Here is an 11,247-nt window from a genome sequence, read left to right as displayed (position 1 = left end):
GCTTATGGTTCCCACCACAATCCCAGGTAGGTTTGTTTGTAGATATGGACAAGGCTAGTCTCAAATGTGCACATAACAGCTCAAACAATTTCCAAACAGGAAATGCAGTGAGAGGATCAGTCTACCCAACTTTATAGCTTGGGACACATAATCAGGACCCTGCGATATTGCTGAGGGGATAGATTTCACTCCTCGGCGGAACAGAGTAGAGACACCAGAAACAGGCCGGCACAAATACATCTAATGATAATTTTTTACAGAGATGCAAACATGATTCAGTGAAGGAAGACAGTCAATTCAACATAACATTTCTGGAACAAGTGGATCTCCACAGGCAGACAGACAGAGAGGGAGAGACTCACAGACAGATACAGAGACAGAAGACCTTCAGCCCAAGGGTCACATCTTACACAAAATTAACCCAAAATGAATCATAGACTTAAATGTAAATTGTAATACTGTAAAATGTTTTAGGGAAGAACTTGGAGAAAATCTTCAGACTCGAAGGTTAGGCAGAGTTATTAGCCTTGGCACCAGAAACACCTTCTGTAAAAGAAAAACTAAGTTGGGCCTCATCAAAATTCAAAGCTTGGCCAGAAAGAATCTGTTAAGAATGAAATGACATGTTATGGAATGAGAAAATGCAAATTGAAACCACAACGGGCTATCACCGTTCAGCTATCAGAAGGGCTGACGTCAGACATAGCGACCCCATGAAAGGTGGAGAAACCAGATCTCTCAGAGGCTGCGTGGGATTGTAAGGGGAACAGCCTCTCTGGAAAGCAGTTTGGCAGTTTCTTCAGATACTAGATGTGTCACCACCACGTGGCCCGGTGTTGGCACTCCTGGCATCTCTTCCAGAGAAATGAAGGCTTAGTTCATACAGAAACCTATTCCCGGATGTTTCCAACAGCCGTGTTCACACTGGCCCCGAGCTGGGTTAACCCAGATGTCCTTCGATAGCTCAGAGGGTAAACAAACCTCCCCCACCAGTCACCACTCAGCAATGGAAAGGAACCAACTATGGACACACACAACTCGGACAAACATCCAGAGAAGTGCTCTGAGGGATGGTTAAATACATAGTGTGTGATTCCATCTAGAACGTGATGGAAAGGATGGAATTGCAGACTGGGATGGCAGAGTAGGGTCCATACGGAGCAGAGTACATGTGTCCATGAAAGGCAGCCCGAAAGGGCCTTTTGTGATGAAAACATACTGTCTTTTGACCAACTGGGTGTAGTGTCCTGGGGTAGAGATGGGGGACACGGGACAATATACCATAGTTTGTGAAATGTCATCATCAGGAAACCCTGAGCAAAGAGACCCAGGATCTCTCTGCATGCATTCTTAAAACTGAACGTGAATCTACAATGATCTCAAAACATTTCTCAAAGCAAAATAAAACTCACATTGTTTATCACTGGAAAAAATAGCATTTTTGTTAGTGACAATGGAACTTCAAAAATTGACCCCAGGATAACAAGATTTAGTAGAAATTTATTAACATGAAGTGAGCTCAACAGTGCCTCAAACTGCAAATAGAAACAGTTGCTATCGAGACTAAAATTAAATGATAGAACCAGATTTTCTTTACAATGCTTAGATCTGTAGGATTTGGCCTGCAGAAATCAAACCTGGCAGAAATAATTCCCATAAGGGGAAGCCCACAGTAGCAGAGAGGCTGTCATTGGTCACATTTGACACTGTCAAAAACATACCAAAAAATAAATGCAAATAATCTCAATGCAAAGAATGTCTTAAAATTGAAAAAAATACAAAAATGTGGAAACAAGGACGGTACAATTTAGAAAACTGACCACAGAATTGAATTGGCTTAAAGGAGTTTGGGTTGGAAATTTCTCTCAGTGAAAACATACTAGCCTTGGTATTCTGACTTCCACAGTGTTTGCGAACAGGTGGCTCTTGACTTATGGCAGTCCAACAGGAGTTGTCCGTTCTACAATAGTGTGAAATGCATTCTGTAGAAACCGGGCTTTGAATCTTGAATTTTGATCTTTCCCTGACTTTGCAGTGGGCACAGCCAACATGAGCCACGTGATCACGAGTCTCAGCGGTCCGCTCACTGACAACCATTCTGTCTTCACTCTCAGTACACTATATTCAGTGAATTACCTGACACATTTGAACATTAAATTCAACATTTATTATCAAACAGGCTTTCGTATTAGATGTTTTTGCCCAACCATGGGCCAAGTTAAGCATTCCGAGCTGTTTAAGGTAGGTGAGGCTAACCAAGGACCCATGGTAGGTTAGCTGTGTTACACGCATTTTTGACTTATGATATACTCAACCAGTGATGGGTTTGTCGGGACATAACCCCACTGTAACTCAAAGAAGATCTGTAGCTATCAGATCAAAACTGAGGTCAAGACATCCTATCTTCTAGCAGCCAAACCTTGATCCAATGCCTACTTCAAGCCAGGTACCTGATGTACACTCGACTTTAAAATTTGATTACATTCTTAAATCATATAACTCTGTGACATAAGTATTATGGTATCTCACAGATGAGAACCCGAGGTGTAGTGAGGCTGAGCACAATCTCTGAGTGCTGGTTCTGGATTTGAACCCAGTTCTCAGTTGGCCCCCTTGCCATGAATGCACCACATGGCCTCTCAGTGGTAGTGGGGAGGACACAGACTCTGAAACCAGACTGCCATGTGCAAACCCATGCCGTGTCACGTATCTGATGTGTGACCTTGGACAAGGTCATCACCCATCCATGCGTCAGTGTCTTGATCCCTATAAAGGAAGTAGAGTGTATAATCCACAGGGTTGTGAAAATTAAATGGTTTAACACGTATAAGGAGTCGAGAACAGTGGCTAACATACAATACGAATGCCATGTTCCCTTTTATTATATAATATTTTCTTAAGTCTCATGCTGGACAGATTTTCATTAAAAGGAAAATCTGATTTACAAGTATGCTCAGAATTTTGGAGGAATGAATGCCAATGTAACCTAACTCCTGTCAATCTTAGCACACCTGTTGTCTTTTATCACAGAACTTAAAGACTGACAATGATATTAGTTGCATTTGAACTGAAAGACATCAGGAATTTTGAAGAAATTGCCTTTGGCTCTAGGGAACATAAGTGTTCCTCCACTGACTGTGTAATTGAATTAATTCCACATCGGACCAGCTTTCATTAATGCTCTCCCTCTATCCTGATTCTGTAGCGAATCTGTGTAGGGGGGAGCGGCAGAAAATGCCGACTCAGGTGAGTGTTCTCGTCATTAACCCCTCCTGCGCTTGGACAGTCACTGAGATGATCTGCAACAGTCTTCTTCTCCTTTCTATATGTCCTGGATACTCAAGAGTCAATGATGGGCTTTTTTTTTTTTTTTTTTTTAAAGATTTTATTTATTTATTTGACAGAGAGAAATCACAAGTAGGCAGAGAGAGAGGAGGAAGCAGGCTCCCCGCTGAGCGGAAAGCCCAATGTGGGGCTTGAACCCAGGACCTGGGATCATGACCTGAGCCGAAGGCAGCGGCTTAACCCACTGAGCCACCCAGGCACCCCAATGATGGGCTTTTTAAAGATGTTTTTTGAGATACCAAACATTTGTCATTGATTTGCCTTCTTCAAAACCCAGAAAGCTCTGAGTATTTTCCAGTTCCACATCTAGTTACAGTGAGACCCAGTTCCCTTTCTCATAGCACTTGAAACCAGAATAGTTCTATTTCCAATTGAGTTATCTGTGCTTCAAAAGGGGCCATTGTTTCTCTTTGATGTTGCAGATGTTTTAACTCAAAGGAACTAGGTGGTCAGATTTACTAGCAAGCTTACATTTTTGAGGTTAAGCAGAGGTGAGCTAATCCTTGAAAGCGGAGGAAGGACCCCTCCAGAAGTTTCTGAATCTTACTTTCTCCATTAACCTAGTTATCTGTTGTGCTGGGTGGACAAGGATGATGGCTCAAAGCCATGACCCTTGCATGGGCTTCAAGATGGCAAGAGGCAGAAGGTCAATGTTGCAGTCATGCCACAGCTGGGGTGTCCTCCCACAACAGGCTGAATCTATACACTGGCAGAAACTACCCATTGCTTTAGGATCATTTTGTAAATATCTTCCTTAGGCTCAGCTAAGAACCACGTGTTGACCAAGGCTATAGATTGACTCTCTGTCCACATGTAATGGGCGATGGCCATCAAAAGCCTCAGGCTTATGTGTTTCCTATCTGTAATCTGAGAGGAGAGACGTCTCTGCCTCCAACATGGGAAGCACCACGTTCAAACATAAGGACTTATCTCTGTGTCCACGACAGCATTATAGCATAAAGCATTATACTTTGTCCAGCTGTACATTGGGCCTCTCTGGGCGGTTATGGGATGGGGGTTATTGGAGAGGGCAAACGTGTTCTTGAGCTGCTCAGTAAAAGAAAGGACACTGAGCTCTTGGTGCTCAGAAAACAAACTTCAACACATGAGGTAGCCAGAGACCAACGACAAGATGAGATGTGGGCAAGTACACGCTGTGAGCAATAACCAGCAATTAGTTAGGCTCACTTTAATGACAATGAAATATTCCCACCTTTCCCTGAATTCCCACACCCCCTCTCCCTTCTATTAAAAAAACGGGCTCCAACTTCTACTTCCCACAGCTTCAGAACAGCTATATCCTTCATGAAATATAATGTCTTTGCATTGCTGGGGTTACAGAAGTAGGGAAAACCCTTATGGAGACTCAGACACATTCACAAGCACATACATAGTCAGAGACCTGAGCAGAGTTACTCTAAAAACATTCCAAAGCATGTCAGAAAGAGAAGCATGACAAAAAGAGAAGTGGACTCTGAGATTCCCATTTTAGAGCAGGAACTGGAAAGCAATGACATTGGTCCAGCTCAGCAGTATCCTTAGCTCCTGGCAGAAGTAAACACAACTCATGCCAGAGTGCTCGCACTTCAAACTCCCGAGGTTTCCACAGATCAAGGCCAGCACAGCACGAGTTCACAGAGACCATCACACATGGATACAAATCCTCATGAGTGATAATTAGCAGGAATAAGACAGATTAGGACCCATACATATGTGAAATACTGGAATTCTCAGGGCCAAAATAGAGAATAACCACATATGAAATGTTTAAAAGAAAGCACTGGAAACCTGAAATGAATAAGCAGGGAACGCTAGCAAATATGACTAGGAAGATTTGAAAAAGACATAGAAGTTTTAGAAATGAAAAATATAGTTTTTGCTATTAAAAACATAACTCAGAGGGTGAGATCAGTAGCATATTAGACAAAAATGAAAAGAGGATCAGTGAAATGGAAGATAGATCTGCAGAAATTTCCCAGAAAGCAACACCCAGAAAAAGATGTAAAGGACAAAAGGGACATTAAAAGACAAGGAAGAAAGAGTAAAAAGTTGCAATATCAAATCACAGTCCAGGGAGGAGAGAGACAATGGGGGAATGGCCAGATTTAAAGGTATTTTTTCTAGAATTCATGAAGGACATGAATGTAAAAACAACAGTTACCAAACAAGATGAAGAAAAATTAAATCCAAACCTCCGCACATTGAAAGTCACGTGCCAAAGACAAGTGATAGATTTTAAAAGCATTAAAAAATAACGCATCAGGGGCACCTGGGTGGCTCAGTGGGTTAAGTCGCTGCCTTCTGCTCAGGTCATGATCTCAGGGTCCTGGGATCAAGTCCCGCATCAGGCTCTCTGCTCAGCAGGGAGCCTGGTTCCCTCTCTCTCTCTCTGCCTGCCTCTCTGCCTACTTGTGATCTCTCTCTGTCAAATAAATAAATAAAATCTTAAAAAAAAAAACAAACATCACCTTCAAAAGAGTAACAGACTTACGGCAATTTTCTCAACAGCCAAAACCAAAGCCATGAGACAGCATAATTAATATCTCCTGAATGCCAAGAGAAAAATCACACTTGCCCTACAATTGTCTACCCAGCAAAAATATCTTTGCTCATGAGAGTGAGATAAAACATTTTCAGAGAAAACAAAACAGAGTTTACTACCTAAGCCAATGGAACTTTTAAAAGATGCGCTCCTGGAAGAAAATCATCCTGGAAGAAAGGTCTAAGATGCAAAATAAGTAAATAAGTGGGCAAACATTAACATTGTCTGTGACAGATAATATTAACATCTAAATCCCATGACTAACTTATGGAAATAAAAATGCTTAAAAGGAGAAAATTAAAATCCTGCTGGCCAATCATGCGAAGGTTGAGAAAGGAAGTAGTTGTGTGGTTTATGGGAGGGTTGAGGCACTAATGGTAGAGTTCAGCAGTTTTGCATGGCAAAACTTCAAATGTCACCAAGGAAGAATAGAAATGGAATAGGGCGCCTGGGTGGCTCAGTGGGTTAAGCCTGTGCCTTCAGCTCAGGTCATGGTCTCAGGGTCCTGGGATAGAGTCCCACATCGGGCTCTCTGCTCAGCGGGGAGCCTGCTTCCCCCTCTCTCTGCCTGCCTCTATGCCTACTTGTGATCTTTCTCTCTCTGTCAAATAAATAAATAAATAAATCTTATTTTTAAAATGGGGAATCCAAAAAAAAAAAAAGAAAAGAAAGAAAGAAATGGAATATAGTATAACTTCTTAACAAGTAGGAGGGAAAAAATGGATTAAGTTTTAATAGTCCAGAAGCAAAGGAACAGATGGTATAAATAGGAAGCAAAAAGCTACAACATAGTAGGAAGACAGTAGGAAGACACATCAGTCATCACGATGAGTGAAAAAGGACTAATCTCACCCCATACTGAACCAACATTGTCACAGTAGATGTTCTAGAATTTCAGCTATGCACTATTCACAAGGGACACGTTCAAACTTAAGGACGGGGAAATGTTGGAAGCAAAAGATATGTGAAGCAAACATTGACCAGAAGAAGCTTTCTGCTGTTGGAAAAGGAGACCTCAGCAGATAAAAGCATCATAGAGACAGAGAGAGTCTCTATATAACCAAGTGTTAGGTTCATCTGAAAGACAGAACAAATCTAAAATCTTACATATGTGTGTAAAGCAAAATTGATAGAACACATAGGGAAATTAAACTCATCATCAGAGTGGGAAATGTTCAAGGTACCTCTTTTATTTGACAGGACAAAAAACTAGTAAAATTTTTAAAATGGGATCAGCAATTCAGTTTATCGGAAATATGCAGACTCAATATAACAAAAAGATATTTACAGAAGTTGACCAAAGAATACCAAATAAAGGGTCCATCATCATACAAAGTTCTCAAACCACAGGGCAATTAAATTAGAACTCAAAACTTTATGCTTAGAATTTTTAAATCCCACTTTTATAAACTTTGTAGATTAAAAAAAAGAGAAAAACATTTTAAGATTTCTTTACTTGAGAGAGAGAGGGAGAGAGTGCTCATGTGGGGGGAGGGGCAGAGGGAGAAGGGAAGTAGACTCCCTGCTGAGCACCAAGCCAAACAAGGGGGGCACAGGTGACAACAGAACTCCCATCTCACAACCAGGAGATCACAACCTGAGCTGAAACCAAAAGTCAGACGCTTAAGGGACTAAGCCACCCAGCAACCCACACTCCCAGAAATTTTTAAATGTTGGAACTAGACAATCATGAAAATACCATACTCCAAGGCTTATGGCTTATGACATCATTAACTTTAAAAATAAAAACCCCAGTTATGTTACCAGCAAAAAATGCATTTTTTTGGGAATAGCCAAAAATTGCAAACTCCACTAAGTAAGCTATACAGAACCACAGGCAAGAGAGCAAACAAGTTAAGAAGAGACTCTCTTGCATTGAGGAAAGAAGGGGCTGTTGTAAACTCAAAGTCCAGTGGAGGAAACTGGGAGCTGGAAGTGTAGTAGCTTCTCATTGGCTGAGCAGTCACTGTCTCTCATTGGTGGGTTGTTGCTGATGCAGGAGGAAACCTTACTTCCTGGGTTCCAGGTAGTAAAGCGAGATCAGGGGCAAGGTGGGTCTCCCAGGATTGGGTCTATAATTCACAAGGAGGGTCCTGCTGCCTCCCAAATCAGTTCTGAGGACTTGGGAAATGTGAAGTTATAAAAGCTTCTAGCAGAATTGTTCAAGAAAGAAAGAGAAGCACAAATAATCGGAAAAATAAAAAGGGTATAATGAGGCTCTAGCGAGGATGAAAAAGAAAAAAGTGTACTGTAGAGAAACTATACCCAAAGAATGCATAAAAAGGTGCGAACTTAGAAGAAATGAATACATTCCTTTAAAATCACCAACTCAAGGTTCGCCTGGGTGGTTCAGTTGGTTAAGCGTCTGCCTTCAGCTTAGGTCATGATCCCGGGGTCCTGGGATCCACCCCCGCATCGGGCTCCCTGCGCTTTGGGAATCCTGATTCTTCCTCTGCCTGCTGCTCCCCCTGCTTGTGCTCTCTCTGTTGCTCTCTCTGACAAATACTTAAATAAAATCTCAAAAAAAAAAAAAAAAGTAAAAAATAAAATAACGAACTCAAGAAGAAATAGAAAGTCCAAATAGCTCAAAACCCTTAAAATGTGTGAATCAATTGTTTGATTTCCCTACAAAGAATAACCAGGCACAGATGATTTTAGGTTAAGTTTTACCAAACATTCATGGAACATGTCAGTCTAATCTTATGCAAATCATTTGGGTAAAAAAGAAAAATAAGACTCACCAATTCATTCCGAGTCCACTATGCCTTTAATACTAAAATTTAAAAAATGTAGTGAAGAAAAATCATAGCCTCATTTATGAACATAAAGGCAATAATCCTTCATAAATGGCAAAATGAATTCTGTGCCTCGTGAAAAAAGATAGCACATCATGACCAGTCTGGGTTTATTCCAAGAATAGAAGGCTTAACTTCAGAAAATCTGTAATTATCATTCACTACATTAGCATATTAGAGAACAGAACAATATGGTTATTTCAATAGACAGAGAAAACACATTTGATGAAATTCAAAATACCTATTTATGATTTTGTAAAAAATTTACAAATAATGGAATAGAAAGGGATTTCCTTAATCTGATAAGGGGAGTTTACCAAAACCTACAGCTAACATGATTTTTAATGCTGAAGGCTTTTTAAATTGGGAGGGGGTTGGGGAGGGAAGAAAAGAAATAAAACGTAGAAGGTTTGGAAAGGGGGGAAATTCTCAGCTCTCATCATTCACAGAGGATGTGGTTGTGCACATAGACCATTATATCTCCAACTATAAAGTTTAAGTATTCTGAGTAATGCTATCTGTAATAGGCAAGAACTGGAAACATCTGAGTGCAGAGTCAGCCACGCTGGGTGTAAACTCGGGCTTCGCCCCCCACAGGCTCATGGACAGTCCTGGGTCCTGGTGACCATGAGCTCAGTTTCCTCCACTGGAAAATGGGCATGACAGTGGTCATCTTGCTGAGTGGCCTTGAGGCCAGAGGGACAAGGGGTGCCAAGCCTGTGGCTCAGGAGGTCCTGCAAGAGGTGGATTGCTTGTCATAGGGCTTCGCAGCCTGCGTCGTCAGAAGCCTTGCAGGCCTTGGGGCAAAAGTCCAGAAACAGAGCTTTCCCTCGGCAGAGGCTGCAGATGTCAAGACATTGGACCCTCACCCCCTGGATATGGCCTGTGGGGCCCAGACCAGGGTTGTCTTCTCGTGGAGGCCCCTGCCAAGGTCACAGGCACCATTGTTGGATGCTAGGTTCCCTGAGGGGAGGCACGACTCACTGACTTAACCCCTGACTCCCAATGTGTCTGCCAGGTCTCAGAACCAGGGAAGCAGTCCTCCTTCCTACCTCTGTAGTTAGAGCTGCTCCAGTCCAAGGGCGTGGCGGTTTGGAGGCCCAGGGCTGGAAAGCCTGTCCCTGCATTCTCCCAGAGTGGGCCCAGCAGCAGCCACCTGCACTCATCCCACAGCACACAGCACTGATGAAGGCGAGAACACAACCCCTACTTCCTCCACCCTCACAACAACTGCTCTTTGTACAACCTTCTGGAACAGCTTTGAATCGTACGGTCTTCATACACGTTTGAATAATTAGTGTTTAGTGTTTAGTGTTTAGTGTTTGAAAAATAACCTTGGTCAAAGAGAAGGGATATAGTGTGACTGTTTAATAGAAGCTCTGTTAATGGGACCTCCACCCGCCCTGAGCCATGCCAAAGGAGGTGGACAGGGCTATCAGGGAGTGTGGCGCTCTGGGAGGGAGCTGGGGGCAGAATTGTCAGACCACCGCAAGATTTCCCCATGAGTGTCCCCGAGCCTCCTGCGCTAGACAGGGCACCTGGGGACACAGCAGGAGGACAGGAGGACAGGAGAACCAGTGGTCAGCCCAAGCATCATTACCCATGGGCCTTCTGCTGAACCCCAAGATGGGTCTGGGGCTTTTAAAGGAGTGATGAAAGTAGGAACCACTTGCCCAGTCCATGGTTTGCAGCATGAGGGGGCTGGGCGAGTGAGAGTGCCCAGTGTGCCTGTAGCCCCAGACACAGCCGCTGTTCTCAGGGTGCTGATTAGATGCAGAGGCATGCTGGGTGCTCCGTGTCCAGTCCCCCACTCATCTTCATGGGGACCATGGGGGGCGCTGCTACTCTCCATTTGCAATGAAGACACGGAAGCTGCTGGAAGGCTCTGAGAGGTCAAGCAGTACCCCCAGACCCCTGAACCCACAAGCGACAGGATTGGGGGCCAAACGCAATCTCAGTGAGTCCAGCCCCAGGCTCTGTTCACGCACTCCTTTCTCCTCAGTCGACACTGGTTGGATTCCAACTAAGCTGTCCGTGTTTCGAAGGCAGGACTGCCTGCCTTTCCTGAGCTCTCCTCCCCAAGCATCTGTTCTAGTATTGACTGCCAAGAAATATTTACTGAAATTGAATTGTAACAGCTCTGCGGGAAGGTCCCTGTTGGCCAGGTCAAGACCCCGACAGCTGTTCAGTGAGCGGCCCGAGAAGCCCTGACCCAGGCGGGTGACCTCTGTACCGCTGGGGGCCAGGATGTGGGGGGTGGAGGGCCATCGTGCACACAGCCTCCCAGGGCAGCACACCAGCCCACGGCGTCTGTGCGACTGTGGAGAGGGGCCCATGGCAGGCTCCCTCCAGGTGTCCGGCAGGTGTCTGAGCCCCGGGGGCATAGTCCAGCCCCACTGCAGAAGTGTGGTTTGGTTTGTCTCAAAGCTTCCAGAAAATCACTTGAAAAGTAACATTGGAGAGAGCGTGGCCGCCCTGCTTGTGAGTCTCGGCATGTTTTCAGAAGCCTGACATGCACCGTCTTGTAGAAAACACTGTACCCATGAAAACTGAAGCACACACGGT

This window comes from Lutra lutra, chromosome 15, assembly GCF_902655055.1.
Source record: "Lutra lutra chromosome 15, mLutLut1.2, whole genome shotgun sequence".
NCBI lineage: Eukaryota > Metazoa > Chordata > Mammalia > Carnivora > Mustelidae > Lutra > Lutra lutra.
Note: the sequence above shows the minus strand (reverse complement) of the source record.